The 4,341-nt window shown below is 45.3% G+C and overlaps 1 protein-coding gene across 5 annotated transcripts in view; it reads right to left on the minus strand.

Moving 5' to 3' along the window:
• Positions 1 to 1,930, minus strand: part of Fancc (FA complementation group C) — a 136,694-nt gene extending 134,764 nt beyond the window's left edge. For 3 of the 5 annotated variants that reach the window (XM_031358323.1, XM_031358321.1, XM_031358319.1), the window contains exon 1: positions 1,613 to 1,930. The gene's annotated coding sequence lies outside the window, so the exon portion shown is untranslated. Of the gene's footprint in view, positions 1 to 1,361; positions 1,490 to 1,612 lie in introns of those variants that run through there. The other 2 variants (XM_031358324.1, XM_031358322.1) reach the window with 1 other exon arrangement.
• Between the last annotated feature and the right edge of the window lie 2,411 nt (positions 1,931 to 4,341).

The following is a 4,341-nucleotide window of genomic DNA, read 5'->3' on the forward strand; positions in this document are numbered from 1 at the left end:
ATGGATGGCTGTGAGCCTCTACATCTGTATTAGTCAGATACTGTCAGAGCCTCTCAGGAGATAGCTATTTTAGAATGGCTTGCCCCTACATTAAGATTTTGAAGGAGCATTTCAGGATGAATTCTTGCCTGCTCTGAAGCTCAACCACTCCTATTAAGGTTCTATCACTAGTATGAGACTCCTTGGGGCCTCTCTGTGGTCTAGATAATCCACTCAACTTCCTGGCCATGCTGGCCTCCCTGAAGTTGATTTTATAAATACAAGATTTGTGTAATTCTTGCTGGAACTATTTGCCAAAATATGGAAGCAGTTAGGAGCCCCATTCATTTAACATGTGCATACAGCTTCACACGGGCAACAACATAACCACCATGACTGCTCAGACAAAGTAACACTGAACAGGGCTGGGGAGCTAGCTCAGTTGATAAGTTGCTTGCCATACAAGCATGATTACATGAATTCTATCCCCAGAATACATGTTTGTTGAGGTGTGTGTGTGTGTGTGTGTATGTGTGTGTGTGTGTGTATGTGTTTAAGGTTTTAAGTGTGTGGCCCACATTTTGTTATCTCAGCAATAGGGAGGCAGAGAAGGGCATAACCCCAGGGCTTGCAATGTCAGGTGAACTCCAAGCCAAATGTGATGGGTGTGAGAAGAGGGAGAGGAGTAAGAAGGGAAGGATGGGGCACTCCTGACAACACCTCTGGCCTCTACATACACACATACACGCACGCACACACACACCAGCCAGTTGTACATTTGTGAGCGTTAAATCTGCCATTTGGAACCACTCTAAAGGCGGGGGCCATCCACAAATAGGTATCTCATGTCAATCATACTCGCTTAGATTAATTAAATGAGGGATGGGATTTTTCGAATCATCTCAGACTAGAGGAAAAGTCCAGGTCTTGAACATCGTTGGCCTGTTCTAAGATTTTCGTCCAGCACCCCTCCGAGTCCAAGCACCTAAAAATTGTTCCAGCAAGTCATGTAGCGCCCTTAAACGCTCTCAGGCCTTGAACAGGCCTCTGGGCCTGGCACTCAAGCAGCTGTAGGCAGGCATTCTTAAGACGCTGAGCCGAGCTGCTCTAAAGTATAGCGAGCAATAAGCTTGACCTTTGCCCTGGTCCTTCCAAAAGTACCTGAGGCTGCGTGGTACCCAGAGGGAGGGGATTTGCTTAAAACAATAAAAATAAAAATAAATGGGACGAAGGGTAAGGGACAGACTCGGCTCTACCCTCACCCCGAGCCAAGCAAGCTTACTAAGCTTCACCTAGGGCTTTAGAACCCATCCCTCACTGTTGGCTCGGCCCCGCCCCGCCGGGCTCATCTGCGATGGCTCCTCCCCTCTCCGGCTCCTCACCCTTGTGCAGCGGCCCCTCTAAGCCGACCCAGCTCCCGCCGAGATCGGTTTCCGTATGGTCACGCCCACCGCGCCTCTCGGCCACTGCCAAGCCCGGTTCAACTCCCCGAGTAGCCACGCCCCTCACCGTCGGCCTCACCTCCTACCTGGCTCTAGCCCCGCCTCTCTCCAGGCCCCGCCCCTGTCGGGCTATAGCCCCACCTCCCGCCCCGCCCTCCCGCGGCTCGCACCCGCCCACCGTGGCTTCTCACCTTCCTGGCCTGAGATCCAGCGCGCCGCGGGAGCGCGGCTCGCCCACGTTGAGGCTCGGCGCACGTTCTCGCGAGTCTTCCCGGCCCTAGCAGGAAGCGGCGGCCTTCCCGGGTGGTCCTTACCCAGAGCTGCCTCAGCAGACTGGGCCGCGGCGGAAAAGAAGCCACCGCCCGGCTCCTGCGGCTTGAAAACTTGGCGCGGCCTCACGGAACTTTTTTTTGTTTTGACGGGTTTGGAATTTTCCCGCGGTCGCAAGGGAGTGGGTCTGCGCGCGCGCAGGCACGCGCAGTGCACTCTGGGGCCCGGCCCGAGCGCGCTCCCGTGGCATGATGGGAAGATCTTTCGGATCTCCTGGAGGAAGTGGGCGACTGCGGCCGGTGGCTACCGCGCCGAGGCGAGTGAGAGTATCATAGGAGAGCCCTGGAATGTGGTTCTTTAGAGACGGGAGTTGCCAGAAGGGCCAAACTCCACAAAGGGTTCAGCCTGCTGGACTCAACCACAAACGAGTTTTGTCTGTGGTTAGTGATTGCTCCAGTCCCTAGTCGGGCCCATGCACTGCTTAGTTCAGGTTCAAATCGGTTCTGAGTTGCAATTAAGCCACGTAAGTGGAAACTTCCATTCTTGTCAAATGAGACATGGTTTATCTTTTATTCTTGAATTTTTAACATTACATTTGTGTGCATGCCCGATGAACATAGAGGTCAGTTTGTGGAAATCAGTTCTCACTATAGTAGGTACCCAGTCTTCAGGCTTGATGACAGGAGCTTTTACCTGTTGAGCCATCTTGCCAGTTCATTTTTAAAAATTATTTTCAAGCCGGGCGGTGGTGGCGCACGCCTTTAATCCCAGCACTTGGGAGGCAGAGGCAGGTGGATTTCTGAGTTCGAGGCCAGCCTGGTCTACAGAGTGAGTTCAGGACAGCCAGGGCTGCACAGAGAAACCCTGTCTCGAAAAACCAAATACATATATATACATATATATTTTTTTTTCAAATTTAGATCTGCATGGTTATTTACAGATGTTTGAATTGGGGAAGAGTCAGAATAACCTTAAACTTTTCGATTTTTTAAATTAGTGCCTAGAACCATCCATTGTAATCATAAGACCAAAACTTATATTGTGCCTTAAAAATAACACATAAGGAAGAAATATATGCCTGTAATAAATAGCTCTTATTTAAATACTCTGTTGCAGGATATTTGATCACACTGTGAATGCTGAGATTGTATACTGGAAAAATCTACCTCTAGATGTGGTGTGGCTTAGCCCCAGCACACTCCTTTAATCCAAGATCTTTCTGTTTATTGTAAACAAGATTGAATTTAAAAGAGAAGAAAAAGTTTAGCTGGAAGACATAGGTTTGAGGAAAAACAATTGCCTAATTAGATTACCTGTATGCTTTAAAGATGTTTAAACATCAGACTGGAACTCAGGGAATTTGTTAACTTGGGGAAGAGGATTTGCAGATGAGAGACTCTAGGTTCCATCAAAATTGTAAAGATGCAATCCAAGTCAGAGAAACTTACACATGAAGGTCATGACTCAAGGAAGGAAAAAAGCAAAAAGCTGATCCCCCTGCATGGATTACTGTTGCATCAATATTCTGAAGGCATATCCATCCCACCATCAAACAAATCCAATTCATAAAGCAAGTACTACCGAGGTTATAAAGTTCATAAAATCCAAAATCAGTATATTGATTTATAACAAGGTTTGTTGTTGTTGTTGTTTTAATTAAGGGAGAGGTATAAGACATGGCTTAGCCATTAAGAGCACTGGCTGCTCTTCCAAAGAACCTGAGTTTGAGTCACAGCATCCATATGGCCGTTCACAATTATTGGTAACTCCTGTCCAAGGAACCTGATGCCCTCTTCTGGCCTCCCTGGGCTTCACACTGCACAAACAGGAATAAGGCGTAACATCCACACATATAAAATAAAAACAACATCAAAATTTAAAGGGAGACACCAGGGGATCCCAAATTAACACTCTGCTTTATGGAATCAAGTGGTTAGCTTAGCTTTTTTTTTTTTGTACTTGAGGCTTGTGCCTTTTTAATGTCATTTTAGTCTAATAAAGAATTGCATGCTTAGTGGGGCAAGTGTGAATGTCACCTTGGCCTTGAAAAAGCCATACAGTGACAAATTTCAAGATTTTTTTTTTTGTTAGTCTGTTTATTTACCAGCAAAAACAATATGGAACCAGGTTTGTTTCTTGTCTTTTAGAGTGAAGGTAACCATTTTGGTACTCATATTTTATATATGTATTTGCAAAAAAAAAAAAAAAAAAGACGGCAGTGTTTTAATGTCAGGTTAGTGGTTAATAAAGAATTACCAGGCTATTTAACTTCAGCATGTAAAATGACACTATGTTTAGGCCTAATTTAGACTAAATAGGAAGCAAATACAATATAAAGGTGCACATTTAAATTCATGTGTTTCATAGCTGTTCCTTCTGTGTACCAATCATATGTATAGAGCAGTCTTCATTAATTTTTGGCAGTAATGAGATGGCCACATCGTGATATAGCCAATGAGCTTTCTGAAAAACAAATGGTTCTGTACAAATCTTATTTTTGAATTGCAGCAAAAATTGAGTCTGGGTCCCTCTGAAAATAATTTCAGTTGTGAAAGAGAGCACAGACCCTGTGGCAAAAATGAAAATGACAAATTTAGATGAAGTGTGTTAGAAGTTTCTACATTCTTTTTTTTTTTTTTTTTTTTTTTTT

This window comes from Mastomys coucha, unplaced genomic scaffold (assembly GCF_008632895.1).
Source record: "Mastomys coucha isolate ucsf_1 unplaced genomic scaffold, UCSF_Mcou_1 pScaffold7, whole genome shotgun sequence".
Lineage (NCBI taxonomy): Eukaryota > Metazoa > Chordata > Mammalia > Rodentia > Muridae > Mastomys > Mastomys coucha.